Genomic DNA, 19,594 nt, shown 5'->3' with positions numbered 1-19,594 from the left:
GCATCCCTCTGCTCCTTGGCTCCCATCTGCCTCTCCCCGCTCCCGGCACCCCCACCCCAGTGTCGCTGTCGATGGAGGCCGTTGCTCAGGGAAGAGGGTGGTTAGTGCATGGAAAACTTGTCGGTGAAGACAGTAGCGTGCTGCCCTTCCCGGGGGCTGGGGCCAGCCCTCGTGTATCTTGTGCATGTGCTCCGGGAGACGCGGCAGAGCGCAGCTCGGGTGTGGGATGTCCCTGGCTGAGCGAGGCTCCGGAGTGTGATGTGCAGAGCGTCAGCATGGCTGGAACTGGGGGCCCACAGGCCGGGCAAGGGGATGCTCAATGGGACAAGTCCCAGTGGCGCCGTGGGGAACCGTGGGTGCCGGTGCTGGTCCGCGGCAGGCCGCTGGGCGGCCGGCGCAGCGCCCGCGACCAGGAAGCGGTTAATCAGCGCGCGGGGCTTTTATTTTGACAGGGCAGCGCCTGGCTCCGCGCTCGGAGGAAAGTGAATGATCCTGTTTCTCCAAATGATTATTCCGGCTCCGGCGGAGAAAGGAGCACTCGGCACCCGCAGCGCCTCGCCCCTCGCCACGGCGTCCCCGCCCGCGCCCGGGCCGCTGCGCCCGCCGGCACCGCAGCCCGCCGCCCGCGCCCGGCCGCCCGCCGCAGCGCGGGGAAGCCGCCCGCGGCCCGGGGCCGGGCGGGCAGCCGGGGCCCGCCGCGGCCGGACGCCCACCCCCGCCGGCGGGCGCGGGCTGGAGCCGCCGGCGGCGCCGGCGGAAGGAGCGGCGCGGCGGGGCGGGGGGCTCCGCCGGCAGCGCCGCCGCCGGCCCCGGCCCCGCGCCCCGCGGCGGGGGGCCGAGCCATGAGCGCGGCCCGCGCCGCCGGCCCCGCGCCGCCGGCCGGCCCTCAGCAGCCCGCGGAGCCGCGCCGCGCCGCCCCGGCGGGCTCGCCCGGCCTGCCTTGAGCCGCGCCGCCGTCGCCGCCGAGGTGAGTGCCCCGCCGGGCCCGGGCGGCCGCCGCCCCATTGTTCCGCTCCCCCGTGTCCCTCCCCCGTCCCTCCGCCCCGCCTCGGGACTGTCACCGAGGCGCGGGCGGCCGCCGGGAACCGCGGTCCGAGCCCGTCCCGGGGAGCGGGAAGCCGCTGCGCTGCAGCTCCCGGGGGGCGGCCCCGGCTCGGCCTGCCCGGCGCTTCCTCCCCCCGCGCCGGCCGGGGCCGTGCTGTCAGCGCTCCCGCTTGCCTCGGGCAGGTCTCAGACATCTCTGCTCCGCGTGGCCCTTCCCGCTAGGCTCGTGTGTTTCGGGTCCTCGTAGCCCATCGTCGTGGCCTCTGGTAATTCCTCGAGGACCAAAGAGCCTCGAGTGGGGCTCGGCTCTAGAGGCACAGAACTTGCTTGCATTGCGCCTGGCTTTACCCGAGCTGTGCCGGGGTTTGTTACCGGTGTTGTTAAAGCCCCAGGGAGGATTGTCACTGGGATTCCCGTATCTGGACTCGCTGCGTTTCACGTGGGGTTTCAGTTAATGCTCCTGTTGGAGCCCATCCTAAGTGTTGTGGGAGATCTCTTCTCTCTCTTTGGGTGTCCTGCTCGGCAGCTTCTCTTCCCCGTTGAGGTAAACCAGGCGTGTGGTCAGTGTGGAGGAAAACGGAGGGAAACACCACACATATGTGCTTTCCTTGTGTGTGGAAAGGAACCATTGTAACAAAACCTTCCCTGCGTTGTGCTAGGGACATGTCTTTAGCAGGTGGTGAACTTGTCCTCGCCCCGCTCTGCTAGCAACCACTTGCTGGAGTAGAAATGTGAGAAGGATGCATATCTGAACACATAAGTAATGCTACATGACAGGGCAGGCTGTTGTGTTGTGTGCGGCGTCTGCGCGCCTTGGGGCTGTTTGACAGGGTGTCAGGCTGCGGTGTTGCACGGTTCTGTCCTGGCTGTGCGAGGTGAAGGGCTTCTGGCAGCACAGCACGGACCTCCCTGCAGCACAGGGCTGCAAGGGCCTCAGCTGCACGTCTTGACCTGTGGGCTCTGTGCTGCAGATGTGGCTACTGCTCGCTACCCTGCCCAAGCGCCGCTTCATGCCAGGCACACAGGAGCGACACGCGGCTCCTTCCACCCATCAGTCGCCAGGCCTCTGCAAAGGGATGTGTGTGCACCTTGTTCTGCTACTTTGGTGGCAGGAGGGATAAGAAAAGTGAGTCACGGAGGAAGTGATTTGCCCAGGGTTGCATGGCGAGTCTGTGTTGGTGCTGAAGCAGGAGCTCCTTTGGCTCTGGTGCCCGCGATAACGCCGGCTGCCGCCCCACGTGGGTATGGAATACACGCCCAAGGCTGGGGCTAGTGCAGAAATCACTGGTCAGTGTTGCTGCCTGATTCTCTTTCTCCTTGGTAGAAAGATGAGCGTTTTGGTGTGCTGTCCCTACAGCAGTTGTCTACTCTGTTGGGGACTTTTTCCAGAGCGTTCACACCCTAAATGCTCTAGAGTCTCTTTGTCTGGGCTTTTAACGTGTGTTTTGCTATTTTAGCTGGGCAGATGGTGGGATTGGTGCCTTCCCACCACCCTGGCCTGTATGTTTGTTACCAAGAAAATCCATCTTGTGCCATTGGGTGTTTTCTGTGGTGCAGTGTTGTAAGTGTTACTACATCTCCCTGCCCCTGAAAGTCCCTTTCCTCTTTCAAGACCCCCCCACCAGGAAAAAAAAAGAGCAGCTAAAGGAGAGCTTACTCAGAAAATTGAAACCACAGTTGTCTTTCACTTGAAAGTAAACCAGTTACGTTTTGTGCTTTAAAGCCCTCGACCTTTTGCATCTTGCCGTGCTCCTGTTGGAAGATGGCTCTCTGGCCACTGTGTGACAGAGGGGACGGACCAGTGCGTGGAGCAACTGGGCCATCACAGACCTGCAAGTACTGAGCTGCTACGCTGCTCCAAGGCAGCTGCCGAGGATGCGCTGGACCTTACTTGTGGTGGCTTGGAGTCCATAACGTCCAAGATCTTTGACTTTTCCATTGAGTCGTTGACAGCATCCTCTGTACTTGTTGTTCGGGGGGAAAAAACTTTGCTTTTTCCTCTCACCACTGCTATTCTTTCCTGCTGGAACACTGTGTGTTTCTCTCCCAGCAGCGCTGGCTGTGGAGAAGTGCGGAAGGGAGCAGTAGCTGGAGAGGAGGCTCTTGGTTCTCCCTGTGGGAGCATCAGCAGTGTCCCAACCACTAGCTGTTTCTTAGTGCTGTAGAGGTGTTACTGTTTGTGGCTTACCCTGTTCGTCTTCATCTGGTTGCAGAGTCTCGAGTAGAAGCTGGGTCCTGGGATCATTTCCCGTGCCCTATCTCTCGTTGGTAGAGTGTCCAGTTCAGGATTGACATCAGGACAGCCTTTGCCTCTTTGCATGGTCTCAGGCGATTGTGTTGGGCTCGGCTGCTGCCAGGATTGAAAGTTTTTAGCTGCTGGAGCACTTGAGGATGTGTCTGTGTCCCCCTGAGGTCCAGATGTGCTTTTGCTGGCACAGGTTGTATATTCCAGCTGCTACGATGGGTTTAGCTGTTGCCTGGGGATGGCACAGGCTGGCTTCCAGCTCTCAATTCCATAGGGCTCTATCCAGTTTTAAATGCTCCCAGTCAAGCCTCTTCTTGGGGATTAAGTCAGTCCCCCTTAGAAAAGCACAAGTTTGCTGTTCCTGGCCCGGACGAGGGGGAGCATGGGAGTGTTATGCTACGTTTGTGGCATTTTTAACAGGAAATGTGGCACATAGATGTGTGGATGTGTGATGTAATGAAAGATAGAGATACCATAGCGATATGATGTACAGGTGCAGCAATATTTTGTCGGTGGTATTTAAGCTGCATCAGCGAAGTGCTAGGATTGCCATCGTGACTCTTTTGACAGATACCAATCTAATGCAGGTTAGGACTTGGTGTCGCTCAGCTCTCCTTTCCTCCCAGGAAGATGTGAACTGGCAAATGTATTTTCTGGTGACCTTGCACGTGGTTCCATGTTTCCAGGGTGTATGGCAGCTTTGGATACTGAGTGTAGTTGATCTTCATGAGAATAAAACTACCCTACGAGGTTTCTTGCAGCGCTGAAGCTGTGGAAAAACACACACGCCATCTTGGAGCACAGGGCCTAGGAAGCATCGCAGCTGCTTTGCTTCTCAGTTGTGTGTTTCCAGCAGCTCTGTGTGGCGCAGGGGGTGAGGATGGCTGAAATGACATTCCTTAGTTCTGCCCAAGTTCTGTTTGGAAGTTGTGTGCTACTTGCCAGCAGGTCCGTCTTTGCTCCTCTGGTTTGTCTTCCACTTTGTGAGCACTGCCCCTGGCAGCCTGGGGTGGAAGGTACCCAGGAACTGATCCCGAGGTTGGCAGGGATGGTTTCTGTTCCTGTATTGTGCCCTTCCTCGGCCTCTTCCTGGGAGGCAGCACCAGCCAAACCACGTGGCATGGATGAAAGGCACCCTTCCTCCTTCTGTGGTGCCTGTTCCAGGTCATCTGCTTGGCACCTGGCCCTTCCTGGGAATGGGGGGCTGGTTTTGTTTTCCTCCTACCTGATTTTCTTTGAAACTCAAAGGTGGAGAGGGTGATGGATTTTCTTCTAATTGGGACCAATTCACGGTGGCGTTTGCCATTGCCACAAGGCTGTACTCGGCAGGAGCCAGCACAGAGAAAGCAGTTAGTGTCACTGGCACCTGCTTTTGATTTAAGGGAGAGCCACGCTATGGAGGGGCAGCTTGCCAGGAGCCCAGCGCACTCCCCGCGTCTTTGGTGAGCAGAGCTGTGCTTGTTGGTGCCCTGGGCAGCCTGGAACCTGGTGTGGCAGGAGAGTAGTACAGGACACCTCGGCATGGCTATCCGAAGCCTGCACTGAGCCTTGGAAATGGGTGTGCTGCTCTTGGCCTCCTGACTGGCTCCAAGTCCCACTTGCCACTTGGGGGGTGGCACGGGCCATTGGACACACGCGGCTCCCAAACGGGCAGGGTTGCCTTGGTGCTGGCTATGACCCTCCACTGGGGAAAGCGTCGTGAAGATGATGGTCTGTAGCACCCTGAAGAGACGAGTGGGAACCTGTTCCACTCTTTCTGGGTGTGTGTCCAGGCAGGATGCAGCTGGTGGGATGAAGTCTGCTTCCCCTTGCTCAGTTCCTTCTGGGGAGATGGGTTGGCTCTTGGGCACTGCTGGTGTCTGGGCACAAGTGGCTCTCCAGCACACCAGTGTCCTCGCTGGGTTGCCAAGTGGATGCGTCAGGGAGGGGTTTCCAGCCTCTCGTTCTGCCAGTGTTGAGAGAGCAGGGCCTTCACCTGGCATCTTGTCCTGCTGCGTCTCTCTGGGCAGCTGCAGGCAGCGGGACGTGCTAGCTGTGCCTGGGCATCTTTGGGAGACTGTGCTTCCCCAGTGTGGGCAGATTGTCTGCCAGCTGTGGCCAGAGCTGCTAGAGAACACAGCGCTTTGTCACTAGGTTTTGCTTCCACCAAGAGTAGGAGCTAGGTTTGGGGTTTGGTTTCTTTCAGCTGTGACGTGAGATGCCTTGGATCCCAGCTAGGGATGATGGGGAGCCTCTTCTGATGCTGGGGTAATAGCCTCAAGATGGCTTTAAGACTGGGCTGTCCGCTGTGCCCAGAGGTGGGGCGTCACCCTGTTTGATGAGGAGCTCTGCTGGAGCCAAGGTCTGGGCCAGGAGCCAGGTTCATGATCCGTGCCAGAGAGGGCGAGACTTGGAAAGCGAAGCAGAGCTCCTCCTGTGTGAGAGATGGCCTGAAATACCAAGCAAAACCACAGAGTGCTCCTTGTTCCTGCTTGTGCCTACTGGTCTTCCCTCTCCCTGAAGTATGTGGGAGGCCACAGCACAGATCTGCTAGCGAGCAGGAGGGCTGTGCTCCTCAGGCACCTCTGCTCCATCCTGCCTCTTCGGGCTGCTGCTTGGGTTGGTTTTTTGCAGTTATGTTTTGCTTTTTCTCCTCTGCTAACCGTGCCTCTCCCATTGCTGTATCTTCCCCATCCCCATCCTTGCTGCTGCCCATTTGAAGGCCACCTCCTTGCAGGCAGGCTGCCCAGAGTGATGCTGTGTGCGGCTGCACTGCTCCCTCTGCCACAGCTCAGCAGAGCAGCCTTCCTTTTCCTTGCTTGGCTGCTCACCGCAGTGGCCGAGGAGAGGAACGGGCCAGAATATGGTTTGTGTAGGAGATGCTCTGCGGCACTGACTGTTTACAGACTCTGCGCTTCTCAAAATGTAAGCACAGGAAATGCCAGGCTCCTCTGGGGTCTGCGCGAGCACCCTGGCTCCTGCGCGCCGGGTGTCTTGCAGCCTCTGGCCCTAGCAATGTTCTGCATGCTCGCAGCCCAGAGGAGGTTTTGAGCGCTCTGCAGAAGCAAGGGCTTGGGTCTCTTCACCTCCGCAATAGAGACTAGGAGGAAAAGTGAGAGGAAATGGCTTAACTGAAGGCAGGAAGGGAATATGTGGCAGAGCTAGGGACAGAAGCCAGGATTCCCAATTCCTGCTCATCACTCCGCTTCTACACAGCTGCTTCTTTGGGTCTCAGCCTTCTAGTCGAGTCCAGGTGGAAGGGGGCTTTTCCAGCCCTCTGAGAAGCTGAAGGTTAGAAGCTTCTCTCGTGAAGTATCCTCAAAGGTTTCCCGTGCCCGAGTGTCTCATTGCCAGGGTTTACCCAGCTGAGAAAACTGAAGTTAGCAAGCTATGACTGGTGTGGTTACAGCAGAAGTTGCAAACAGAGTCCTTGGCCAGTTAGTTGACCATCTGGTTCTCCGAGGAGCACCACGGTCCTCATCCAATGCGTGCTCTGCAGAGAAATGCCGTTCTCCCAGAATGTTGTACCCTTGTTTGGAGGGCCATACCCAGGTTTCTCTTTGGGATTTAAGGGAAGCTGTTTCTCTCTGCTTGCAGTGTGTCCCCTGTGAGGTTGGCTTTGTGTACATTCTTCTTTGACTTGCCACCCAGGGCTCGGTAACTCTCTGATTGGTGCGCATTGCTTGCCTGGTTCTGCAGGCATGGACTCTGTGGAGCGTTGCGGTCTTCCTAACAGAACATACAGTCTTAATATCCTCTTTGGAAGAAAGATCCTGCTAAATAGCCATGTTACCGGTGAAAGAGTTGTGCTCCCCTTCACATGGGAAGGGGTTTCAGCAGTGAGTGCAGTGATTGCTGCTTTGTTCTGCTGTTGCATGGTGCTGGGCTCCTAGCTTCTTGGGAAAGGCATAGTGGGAGGCTGCAGTCGGTGGAGGATGCTGGCTTAGAAAAAGTGGTTGCAGGGATCCCAAGGAGCCACGCTGTAGATCTCCACGCTCAGGGCAGCGAGGAGCTGGACAGGGAGCTCTAAAGGACAGTGACTGAGAGCTAGGGCGACTCTTTGTGATGGCCAAGGCTGTGGAAACCCCTGCAGCATTGCAGCTTTCACCACTTCCTTGGCAGGATTCATCCCAGTACTGGTCTGCAGCAGAGGATTGGGCCAGACAGGGCCTGAATGGAGCGGGTCCGGCCACAGGCGGGCCTCAAGCGTGGCAGTTAGGCTGGGCTGAAAGCTGCCTGTGTCCTGCCTCTGTGCAGCCTTGTTTGAACTTTTCTCTGGCAAGGAGCAAAAGGAACCGGGGAGACCTAGGGCTGGTCCAAGCAAGTTTCCTCTGCTCTCCCCGCCCCCAGATGCAGTGGGGGGAATGGCAGCGGCTCCAGAACTGCCGTCCCAGCGCGGAGCAGTCTGGGGGGGCCTTGATCACAACAGCTTTTGAGCGAACACTTTTTTGCCTCTGGTGTTCCCTGCCTCTTGGGCTGTGATGCAGGGAGGGGGAAGTGAAACTGTGGTTCAGAACAAACCCTCTGGATGGCAGGAAAATTGCTGAGTAGCCGGTTTCCAGGTTGCCGAGGTCCTAGCCAGGGCCCGGTGTGGCTGCCAGAAGCAACAGGCTTGGAATTTCCTCCGCCTGGTGCCAGCTCCTCTTGGGCTGGCCACAGCACCTCTGCTGGGGCCGGGGCTCCTCTCGAGCTCCCAGATGGGGATGGGGCGCTCCCGGAGCCGGGGTTACACCGAAGCTGGAGCTGCCCCCCTTGCTTTCGCAGCCTGGTTTCTATTTTCTTTTCCAGGGTCCAAGCTGTTTTGAATTATGCAGCCTGCGCCTCCCGCGGGGCTCCTTGAGCAGCCGCCTAACGAGCTGAGCTCCTGACAAACTTTGCTCTGGCTCTGGCTACACTTGGAAAATTTTACAGCCTTTTCAGAAAAAGGAAATGCCTGGAAAGGCCTGTCTCTTCATACTTTTATGAGGGGGTCCCAGTTGAGAGGGGGTGAGATGGGTTTGGAAAAGAAGACAGGAAGGATTTTGTATACTGCGATATAGATGCTTTCTAGTGATGGGGGTGAGCGGGCTCGGTGCCTCCTGGGGACCTGGGCACTGCGGAGGGTGCACAGTGGGTGCAGGGAAGCAGCAACTCCTCTTCTACAGGGAGGCCGGTGGCCTACATCTTCCCTCCCTGCTGCCAGCGCAGCTCCTGGCTGTTCACTCTGTGCTAATTATACTCTTTCTGAATGGCAGTGGGTTGGTTTGTAGTGCAGGCGGAGGCTCCCACGCGTGGATGCGCTGCGTGTCACTCCGCAAGGCTCATGGCAGGGACCAGCACTGGATGCTGGGGTGGAGGTCTCCCCGTCACAGGAGACAGCAGAGTGTAGGGTAAGGTGGGCACAGGGACGTAGGAGCGCAGGTGCCACCAGCACGTCTGACCTGAAAAGGGTCAGTCTTGTGCAATTTGCGCTTTTGGTTGAGCAACTGTGTTGCAGTAGGAGAAACTGGGACACAAAATAAGCTGTGACTTTACTGCCTTTCCTTGGAAGGACGGTGCTGAGAAGGGAACTAGGAGCCCTCGGTTTTGGATAAACTCCCCCTTGGTGAGGTGCCAACAGTCTCCCCTTGCATTTTTCTGGTTTCCTTCAGCAGAGCCCACAGATCGTGGCACTGATCTCCCAGCAAGTGTCCGGAGAGGTACTGGGGGTACAGGCTGGGCCTTGCATCCTCCTCGTGTGTCCTCACAGTGTCCCAGATCCCTTTCCAATCTGCAGGGACTGGGATGGGGGCGTTGGCTGGAGGCTATAAAACCTCAGTGGCCTGGGGAGCTGGGGGACTTCTCCGAGGGGAGGGATCGAGGTTTCTGTGCAATCCGAAGGCATCAGCTGCTGCCAGTCGTGGCAGATGAGCATCAGACGCAGGCAGCGATGGCTCTGGGTGGAAGAGCCTCGCGCCAGTCCTGCCATGAGGGCTTTGCCTGTTATGCCTGTCAGGAGTGCGGCTCTGGAAAGCTATTTGATGTGGCAGCCTGTGCAGGCCTGGCAGCCTCAGAGTGGGATGCGAGCACCAGAGCCATGCCTTCCTCTCCCTTTTTTCCATCACTCCAACCATCCCCAGCTTTCTGCCGTGTTGTGCGGGAGCAAGCACCTCTCCAGGGCTGTGTCCCCTCCTCCACCTGGGAAATGAGGGATCTGTCCCCTTCCCTTTCTCAGGGCTCACGGGCAGAAGCAGAGATTGCGTTTGGCAGTGGAGGCCAAGCGCTTTTGCTGCGCTGCTGGGAAGTACGAGAGCAGCTCTCCTGTCGGCTTCTTGCAGGGATGAGCTTCTCTGTCCCAGCTCGTTCTCGGAGCTTGAACTGTGTGGGGAGCTGCTGGGAAGACAAAAATAATTTACTTTGCCTTAAACTTAAGGAAGTGTCCTGCCACTTACAAATGTTTTGATATAAATGTGATTCTTACTGCAGGGGTTTGTGTTACGTCAGTGAGAAGAGCGATTTACCCACCTGAGCGTTTGTGTGGTCAGAACCTGAACTGGAAGCAACTGCTGTCCACCCTGTGCAGTGGTTTCAGAACACCCAGTCTCAGCTACTGGTGGCAAATGTTTATCGTTTAGTTTTATTACACTTTTTAATCAGAAGTAATTTCACAAAGTCCTAGTCTATTATTTACATTCATCAGTGGGGTTTAGTCTTTTTATTTTAGTTTAATGGCTGTGGGTATTTTTCTGATGCTGGGATGGACCCCAATGCAGCAAATCTAAGGCTGTTGCAATTATAGGCTGCCTTTCACCAGGACTTTCCCCAGCAGTAGCCTAGAGGCCCTCAGATGTCCTTAGTGGGTAGGTTTGACACCAGTGAAACTAACCAGCTGCCCTAGGCAATCCTCGTTCTCAGACTGATGCTGGCAGTGCTGTGCTCTGAGCCCTTTCAGTGGGAAGGGACAATGTCAGCATCCCTCAGGGCTGCTCATCCCTGTCTCGGCGATGCTGAGCTTTGTGTTTGTCTTGCTGCAGCCAGATGGAGAGGTTAATTGCTTTGCCCAACCTCAGGTTGAAACAAGATTGCAGGAGGAGGGTAACTGTAGTGGATGGTCAATGAGTTGGGAGGGGAGAGAGAAGAGGTGAGCATGTCCCACATTAATGCCATGTTTTGGCATTGCTCTTCCACCAAGACGTGATGTGGAGCATGTTGGATGGCTGCTGTGTCAGTGTAGGATCTGTGGCTGCTCCTGGCTGTGGGTGGTGCAGTGGCTGGGGCTGTGGTTGCTGTTTGCAGTATTTTTGGAAAAGCTATTGGGGGTATGCAAAGAATTGATCTCTTTGGATACTGACAGAAGAATGCCAATAGCAAACACGCCAGGAGGCCAGGCTCTGGCTTCTCTTGCTACCTCCTCGCCTCCCCACTGGGCAGGGATGTCAACGTGCCAAGCAGCTGTGTTGTCCTACTCAACAAACTCAAACTTGGATCATGGGTGGTGGCTCAGCTTGAGGTGAGACCCAGCAGTGCTCCTGCCAGACCTGACATGCTGATGCTCAGGGAGGGGACAGAGGAAAATGTGCCATCCACGCTCCCTTTTGCAGTCTGGGTTTGCATCCAGGGGTTGCTCCCTGCTCCGGAGAGCTGTGGCTGATGGCTGACCCCTGGCTTAGGAAGGAGGAGAGGTGTGGGGGAGCTGGGATTGTAGCATGGAACAACAGGGAATCCATGCATTGCCTTTGGCCAGTAGACCAGTCTAATGCCCCGCCTGATTTGCACATCAATTATTTTAAGAGGACTCAAGTGGACCCAAGTGCCAGACTGCATCTCAGTATGCTGTAAGAGGAGCCCAGGAACTGCTTGATTTGATCTGAACAATGAGCTTGAGGGTGGTATCACTTAATGAGGCAAAGACCCTTCTGGCTGAAGTCAGTTCTTCTCCATCCAAAATGGGCAAGTGCCGATTTTGGGGAAGGGTTTAAGGTCCTTTTGAGCAGTCTGGGCAGTGAGTGAGAGACAGTTTTGTAGACCCTGGCAATGGTCAGGATGCTGTCTGATGAGCGGATGGCTCGCCTAGGACCTGCTGCTGCCCTCGGGTGTCCCAGTGCCATGGGACCATCAGACCGATGATACCTGGCTCAGCACATCCCAGGTGCGGGACAAAACCTATGGGACAAGGATGGTTGTGGGGTGGCTGCTGGATGCAGAGCTCCCCTGGTTGGCCTCACTGCTGTGAGGTGGAGAGGAAGCCAACCTCCCCAGCCCAGAGGCAGGAAACCAGAATCACGTGGGCTGCCATGGAGCCCTGTTGGCACCTTGTGCACCAAAAGTAGCATACCTGGGCTGGGGCTCACTGGCTGCCAGCCATGGTGTCCGTGGCCCTGTTCTGTGTCTCCTGTTGGCAAAGCATGGGGGAAGATGTGGGCCACCCATGGTGGGGGGCATTTCCGGTGCTCCAGTGCCAAAAGGGTGACCACATAGCCAGACTCTGCCCTGGCACAATGGCTGTGCTGGGGTTTGCAGCCACCCTGGGGAAGAAGGTCGTGCAGTTTTCATGGCAGGGCTTTTCCCTCCTCCAGTTGAGGTCTCCCGAGGTCTTTCTCTGACCCCCAGCTGGGGTCCAGGGACTCCCGCTTCCCGTGGCTGAAGCAGCGGTTATCGGAGGGAAGGGCAACGTAAGCTTTCCGGGCAGCCCCTGTTGTGCGTGTCCTGTTGGGTTACACTGCAGCAGCAGCGGCACGAGCCGCCACCTTCCTCCCCTCACTGGGCTGGAGCGCTGCAGGCTCTTGAAAATGCTGCCTGCGGACATCTGCTGCCTCCTCCCCCACCGCCTCCGTGCAAGCGGCAGCAGCTTCCCAGCGAGCAGCCTGCTCTGTGCATCACCCCCTGCGCACCCGGCCAACGCTCCCTTCTGCTCCTCCAGGCTCCTTCGCAGGACCTTGAAATGGTGGTTTCCCCGATGGTGGCTGGGCTCCAAGCAGCCTTCCGTCTCACAAGGCTGTAGCTGAAAAAGTCAGGGTGCCTGATGGGGGGAAAGACTTGTTAAAGGTGATGCTTACCCAGCCCTGGCTCGTGATTCAAACAGGCAGCCCTCGCCTTGGTGGGTCTCTAGCCAGCGCCTGGGGCCTGAGGCAGGCGCGGAGCCTGGGGCAAAAAGCTGGGAGCTGTTTGAGCGGAGCGGATGTGACAAGGTCAGCAGTGAGCTGCAGCCTTGGTGCCAGAGCTGGATGCTTTGGTCCGATGTCTGGCTCGAGTCTGTCCTGCGCAGCCACAGGGGGCAAAGCGTGCTATTCCAGGTATTCATTTGGCCCCTTTGGGGAGAAAGGAGGTTTGTTTCTGCTGTGGATGAGTGGTGGGATGATGTGATCCTCGGGTGCAGAGAGCAGCAGGGTTGTGGATTTCTGGCTCCTGAGAGTAACCCCCAGGCTTGGTATTCCTGCCATCTTGGCAGCAGGAAGCACCCCGCAAAGAGACGTTGCTGTGGTGCCAGCCTCTCGGTGCTGCTGCACCAGGTTCCCAGCTGTGGGTATGTGTTTGGCATAACAGAATGTGGCGTCAGCCTGAGAGAGGAGGTATTTACCCCAGCCAGTCCCCCAGCATGACAGTCGCTGAGAGGCCACCACGTGTACTTCTAGCCTGGAGGCTTCTCCAGAGGCAAGAGTGGAGGATCTGGGAGGGATCGAGTAGAAGGATTTCATGATGAGGGCATGAGGGGTGTAGCAAACTCCTTTCTCCTGAAACTGGTGAAGCAGGAGCTGGGAGCATGAAGGCAACACTGGGCTGTGATTTCAGGGAAAGCCCAGGAGGAGGGCTGAGGTATGTGGATTAGTCAGAAGAGATGGTAGAGGGTGAAAGAGGATTCAGCAGCTCTGACTGTAAAGGCAGGTTTGGAAGAGGGAGCTGGAGGGATTGCAGGTGGGACATGAAAACAGGAGCTTGGAAAGATGCAATAAACGAAGCCGGTGGGCAAATGTGCTGTTTTGTACCTGGATCAGAAAGATACGAGTGTGATTCAAAGGGATTTAGACAAGAAGGCACAAGTCTGTATTTGGAGGGAGAGGCATCATCTTCACTGTGACTGTCTTTTTGGTGGAGGGGTGCAGAGGCGCAGCCAGCTCCCCCCTGCCAGCTCGAGGAAGCGCAGTGAGGTGGAGGGGCATTCCTTGGCATGCAGTTATGTGACAGCAGGTTCTGGCCCCTGTTTGGTTAGTATGGCTGCAGTCCATGCCCGTGCCTGGCGTCGAAGCAGTGGCAGTGGGACAGCCAGGTGACTGCTGTTCAAGGAGCCACTGAAGTCACCTGAGGGCCGGTGAAGGCTGTGGCATGGAGAGGGCAGCTGCGGGGCCAGGCTGGCTGGCAGCGAGCCGTCACAGGGAGCCGGACTAAGGCCCTGCGGTGTCGCGAGCAAAGGGCCCTACTGCACCCATCAGCATGCTTTTGGGTGCTGGTCTGCAGCAACCGGGCCCGGTGCTGCTGTGCAGAGGGGGAGAGCCTGGAGCAGTTCTGGCAGCCAGACCCTAGTTGAGCTCTCAGGTCTCCTGTTTGCCTGGGCAGCAACCGCAGGCTCCTCCTCCGTGTTGGCGCAGCGCTGAGCATGAAAGAGATGAAGCGAGGGAAAGACGGGGCATGCGTCTGAGAGGAAGAGATGCCACTGAGAAACAGAACTGAGCTCCCTTGCTCTGTGCGCTGGCAGATCCTCGGTGCGGTGGGGGCAGCGGGGCTGGGCTGCAGGCCAGTGAGGCTCACACACATCCCTGGGAGAGGAAGCTGAAGCGCTGCAGCAAGCCATGCTCTTGCCTGCACAGGTGATCCAGTGCCGCTGCGGCGCAGGGGTGAGACAGCAAAGCCATGCCCCGCCCTGCCAGCCAGACCCTCTCCCAGAGCCAGGAGAAAGGGTGCTAGAAGTCCAGCAGGACCCTTCCCACAGGTGCATTGTCTCCTGTGGGTGCCTCGCTTAGTGCCCTGGTTGTGACTTTGTGCCCACAGGCTTCTCGGAGGGCAGTGGCATGGCACAGACAGGGGTATGGGCTGCAGGGACTGGTGCTGGGCTCAAGCAGTGGCAGGCTCATCTCCTTCCTGCAGTGGCGTTGGGTGCATTGCTGTGAGGTGCCTTTCCCTCCATGCTGAGGGCTTTGCTCCAGGTGCTTGGTTCTCCCTTTCCTGTGCTCTTGTTTTCCGGGATCCAGCTGCTGGTGAGCCGTGAAGTGAACTGAGCTTGCATGTGGGCGGCTGAGCCCAGGCTGCCTCCCAGCCCAGCACCATGCGGGGTGCCCTGTGCAGGGCACTCCACAGCAGCCATCCTCCCCACGCTCCTCTCGCTGCACTGCAGGGATGGAGGCCCGCGAAGGGTTAATGTCACGCTCCAGCCCTGCTCAGCTCTGGCTGCAGGAGGTGTTCAGCAGCTTGCTCCAGTTGGCGTCTTTCCCAGAATGCTTTGGAAAAGCACCGACCTCTGACCCTTAGTACAAACTGAGCCCAGCACGTGGGAGGGAGAAATTACTCCCAGACCTGCAGGCTCCAGGGTTTACAAGCTGCCTGCAATAAAGCAGCCATTTTTTCTGACAGTTACTAAATCTCCCCTTTTAGCTCCGCTGCAAACCTCTCCCTGTCGCTCCCCTCCTCAGCCCGTGGGGCTTCTTCTCAAATCAGAAACATCTCCCAAGGCAAGGTCAGGCTGTTCCCCCCGGGATGAAGGCTGTGGAGAATCCGTGAGTGATGCCCCTTGCCCTGCAGTGGTGCGTCCCATCCGGCTTGGCAGATGTCCCTGTGTCTGTCTGCCTGCATCCTGCATTGACCAGCCTCACTGCAGCAATCCGTTGTGGGGTCCTGCACCTGCCCATGGGGAGCATGTCTGCGCCTCTGAGCCCTCACAAGGCTAGAGGGGTGCTGCTGGAGATCAGACAATCACACAACAGTTTCGGTTGGAAGAGACCTTAGAGCTCATCCAGTTCCAACCCCCTGCCATGGGCAGGGACACTTTCCACTGGACCAGGTTGCTCCAAGCCCTGTCCACCCTGGCCTTGAACACTTCACCTCTCCATCCCTCCATCTTCTCATGGAGATGGGACAGCTGGCAGACCGCATTTCGGTATTGCCTTAGTGTCTGTGCTGGGGACCAGGAGCCAAAGGGCAAAGGTTTTCTTCCCAGCTTTGCTGATGGCTGGGGTGGCTTTGGGTAAGGCCTTGGTTTTCATGCCTCTGTTCTCTCTTGAAACAGGAATAGAAGCCACAGGGTTTGCACTTACCCGTCGTCAGCTGCTTAGGAAACTTATTCTGCCTGCGCTCCACGCAGTGAGTGAGGGATTAATCTCTGGGGAGGCTGGCCAGTTCCTATGGGAGATCACTGTGGGAGGCTCACGAGGCTTCACCAGCCAGGGTTTGTAACGCCTGCTGCAGTGTAGAGTGCCAAGTGCTGCTTATTCACGTACAATTCCATGGCCATCCAGTTGTGTGAAAGCACCGAGTTGGCGTGGGGTGGTGAGCTCTGCATGTCTGGTGCCATGCGGAGCACACCAGCATGTTGTGTTGCTGCAGAGGGCGCGGAGAGATGTTCGTGTTTGTGCAGCGCTTTGGGAACAGAAGGTGCTCCTTACAAGTGGCTACTGTGCCATGGGCACTGTGGGATCCAGATAAAGAAAATGGGAGCTGGTATTTTGTCGTGGTTTGAGCCCAGCCGGTAACTCAGAACCACACAGCCGCTCGCTCACTCCCCCCCTTCCTCCCCCCGCTCCCGGAGGGGTGGGGAGGAGAATCGGAAGAATGTAACTCCCACGGGTTGAGATAAGAGCAGTCCCGCAACTAAGGTATAATACAAAACCACTACTGCTACCACCAATGATAATAATGATTAGTGAAATAACAAGGGGAGAGGATACAATTGCTCACCACCCGCCGACCGATACCGAGCCCGACCCGAGCAGTGATCTGGGCCTTCCGGGTAACTCCCCCTGGTTTATATACTGGGCATGACGTGCTGTGGTATGGAATACCCCTTTGGCTAGTTTGGGTCAGGTGTCCTGTCTCTGCTTCCTCCCGGCTTCCCCTCCTCCCTGGCAAAGCATGAGACTGAGAAAGTCCTTGGTTGGAATAAACATTACTTAGCAGCAACTAAAAACATCAGTGTTATCAGTGTTGTTCCCAGGCTAAAGTTAAAAAACACAGCACTGCACCAGCTACTAAGAAGGAGAAAAATGACTGCTATAGCTGAACCCAGGACATATTTGAAAACAACCTCTTCCCTGCTCCTCCCACCTCCTGTGTACATTCCTTGGGCAGGGAGCAGGCAAAGGTGGGGGGCCTTCTGTGCAGTGCTCTTCCCAGCAGATGCAGGACACCTCCGTGAGGCTGGTCACCCTTGCCTTGGCCAGTAGATGGGCACCAGCCTGGGGACACAGACTGCTGTCTCCAGCCCTGGAGGTGACTGGCGGGAACCAGCTCTGGGGCAGCCCTGCAGCCATGGGCTTTCGCTGCAGTTCTTTCAGACCCTGCGGTGTGCCGAGCCCCGGGGCACAGCATGGCAGGGGAGCCATTTTCCTAAACACATCTCAGGCCGGTCTAGGATCTGCTCAACATGCAACAAAAACGCACATTCACCCGAACCCCCTTCTCTCCCCTCTCCAAGAGCTTGGTTTTGTTTTTAAATCTATATGGCAGGCGACCAAACTGGCTGAGTCAGTCAGCTGGCTGGCCACCAGAAGTAAAAATGCGGTTTTGTCCCCTCCCTCATTCCCCCTCTTCCCCCCCGGATTTTTTTTCTCCTTCACTTAGCGACAGTTTCATGTATTGACAACAAACCTCTTTCTGCCTCCTTGTCTCTCGGGGCCAGGACAAGTGGAAGCTGGTTTTTATTTTCAGAACCGGTCTAGGGGGAGAAGGTGCAGGGTGGGAGCCGGGCCCTGCCTTCCTCCTTCCGCCTGCAGCGGTGCTGCCTGGAGAGGAGGGGGAGCTGCCCGCTGCGCCCAGGCCTTTGCAGGCCAGAGACTGAGGCTGATCTCCTATGGGTAATTAGAAGATGGAGGGACAGAGAGGTGATGTGTCTTGCCCAAGGCCATGCAGGCCAGGCCTAGGAGGTAGGAGCTGAGGAGCAAGTCCTCCTCAGCCGCTGGCACCCAGGAGCTGTGCTGGGTCTGGGCTGCTTTTGGGGGTGTGCAGGAGGAGGTGAGAGGCGAAGCTGTGTTCCCAAGTGTTTACACATGCTCCTGGCTGCAGGTGTGGCTGGTTGAAATGCACCCTGGAGTCAGTTCTTCCACTGGGAAAACTGTGAGCCAGCAACCCTCCTGTGTGAACAGCCTTACTTGTAGAGGGGCAACCATACGCTGTTGTGAGGGCTACAGGGTGTCCGGGCTCTCCGCCAGCGGGCTCTGTGTGCAGCCGGATGGGTTCTGTACCCCTCTGTGGGCAGCGGGTGACCCCTTGCCAGGGCAGAGGAGGTGCAGGGGGTCAGGTTGCTGGAATCCGAGTGCTGCCAACTCGGCTTGTTGGTTGTGGCCAGCCCATGTCCCAGCCTGACCTGCATGGCAGGTCATGGGATCTCACTGTGTGTCCCAGCTTCCAGAGGGTCCCTGGGCACCCCGTGTGACACCTCACAGGAGTAAAACTTCCGAGGAAGCAAAGGAGGCTCCTCCTGGAGAGAGTAGTTTTCAGAAGCAAATTGGCCAGTTGGTTTCAGAGACAGATCTTCTTAATTTGTATGTTGTTTTTTGCTATTTCAAATGCAGAAATCGCAGCAAATGCTCCAGCCTGACTCTGGGTTCTCTATCCTTCAGCAAGAGACTGAGAAGCTGAGTAGCTGCTGGGAGCCGTGTGGGGATCTGAGGATACCTGCACTGGACTGAACTAGTTTGCTGCTTCCTCTGTCATCTATCACTGCTCTATTGCAAGACATGCTTCCAAGACAGCAAAAGCAGGGAAGGGGAGAAATTGATTTACTGTTTTTTATTTCAGCAGGAAAGGATGTGATGGGCTAAGAAAGGCAAAAGGCAAAATAAATCCTACAGAATATTCTGCTCTGTTGAAATGAAGAGAACTTAAAGGTGCACAAGTAGGCTTGAGAACACAGTGGGGAATGCTGACATGCGGGAATGATAGCTTAGTCCCTGCAAGATATGTCTCTGCCCATGTGGTCGTGCCCCCACCTCTTCTCTGATGGTCGGTGGCCCTGCCTGTACTATAAAGCTGGAAGCAGCTAGGAAAATGCTGCAGTCTGTGTGCATCTGTGGTTCATGCAGGAACCATGGTAGAACGACAGAAGCAGTGAGGAAAACTGCAAAGTGCTGCTGGGATCTGGCATTTGTTGGCAGAGATTTATAGGGCTGGAAGTGAGTAGAGGGCAATGGATGCTGCATGTTTGCTGGGCACTGAGGGAAGGAGCCTTGAGGTCAGGAGGTAGCTGCTGGGGATGCAGCTCCTGCATTTGTTTGTGCCTAGTCCTCAGTCTGTCCTCACTTCTCTTCCCTTCCCCATCTCTTAAGAGCTTGTGCCCGTAGGGTTGAGGAGGTGTGGGAAGAGGAGAGCTCTGTAGCAATATCTGAGCGTGTCTGATGGAATAACAGCACCTGATTTAGCCACGCTTCTTTCTTCAACTTATTGGAGGTCATTCACTCGGCAAAAGTCCAGGACAGACGAAGAGCAGGCATGGTATGGAAGGGAATATAGTGGCTCGGAGTGACCTGCAGATTGCTGGCGCCCATGGCTGGCTGCTGAAGTGGAGATCATTGTTTTCCACTCAACATGGAGCCCGCTGGGGTCTGAACTGGTACGGGTGCGATTCGTGTGCAGTGCTTTGGAAGGTGTCTGTGTTTCTAACCTCATCACCAGGAAAGACGCTTGTAACAAGGTCTGACCCATGGGCAAACTTTTAAACAAACAAAAACTCCTGCATCAAATCAATACCTGGATCAATGGGGGTTTTTTTCCGTCTGTCAGAAATAGAGTAGAGCTGTGTCGACTCAGTCTGCTGAGGCTGTTTCCCAGCACATCTCCCCACCAAAGCCTGAAATGAAGAGCTGGATTTTCAAGCTCTTTCCATTTACATTGTCACCCGAGTTTAAGGTGTACCTGCATTTTAGGTTTCTTGAAACGTCTTGCTTATAGTTCTTGGAGCTAGCTGGATATCATCTCAAGTACATCAGAGGGTGAAATAGACTGGGCAGCTCAGCAAACCCTGAGCAAAAGGGTGGTGGTATGTACTTTCTGCCCTCTGCCCCTCCTACCTGTCAGGTTAGCAAGTGGTAGAAACTGAGTGCCCTGAGACAGCCCCATCCCTACCGCAGCAAGGCACTTCTGTGCTTGAGGCTTTGTCTATAGTTTTGCTTAGTGTGGAAGAGAAAAATCACTCTTGTGGAAGTAGTTAGAGATGAAAACCTAGCTGCT

General features: G+C 56.5%; 1 protein-coding gene across 1 annotated transcript in view; it reads left to right on the top strand.

Annotated features, from left to right (window-relative positions):
* Nucleotides 1-443: 443 nt before the first annotated feature.
* BCL9L (BCL9 like) overlaps nt 444-19,594 on the top strand; it is a 44,698-nt gene continuing 25,547 nt past the window's right edge. Inside the window, exon 1 of the mRNA XM_030505600.1 lies at nt 444-967. The gene's annotated coding sequence lies outside the window, so the exon portion shown is untranslated. The remainder of the gene's footprint in view (nt 968-19,594) is intronic.

Source organism: Strigops habroptila, chromosome 17 (assembly GCF_004027225.2).
Source record: "Strigops habroptila isolate Jane chromosome 17, bStrHab1.2.pri, whole genome shotgun sequence".
NCBI classification, from domain to species: Eukaryota; Metazoa; Chordata; class Aves; order Psittaciformes; family Psittacidae; genus Strigops; species Strigops habroptila.
Note: the sequence above shows the minus strand (reverse complement) of the source record. Positions and strands in the feature narration are given on the sequence as shown.